We start from the raw sequence: 226 nt of genomic DNA, 5'->3' as shown, positions 1-226 counted from the left end.
ACTTCGATAAAACCAGAAAGCTTAAACACGGATGACATCTTTCACCTCGTTCTCACTGGGGGGGGGGGGGGAGAAAGAGGGCACAGAGAAAATGAATGAACGAGGGAAGATGGGAGGTGAAGACTAAAAGATAGTGGGGATACAAGAGAAGAAAAAAATGGAAGAAAATGGATAGAAAACGAAGAGAATGGAGGGGAAGAACAAAAAAAATGGGGAGGGCAAAGTT

The sequence above is a fragment of the Penaeus monodon genome, chromosome 31 (genome assembly GCF_015228065.2).
Source record: "Penaeus monodon isolate SGIC_2016 chromosome 31, NSTDA_Pmon_1, whole genome shotgun sequence".
Classification (NCBI taxonomy): Eukaryota; Metazoa; Arthropoda; class Malacostraca; order Decapoda; family Penaeidae; genus Penaeus; species Penaeus monodon.
This window is presented reverse-complemented; position numbering follows the sequence as displayed.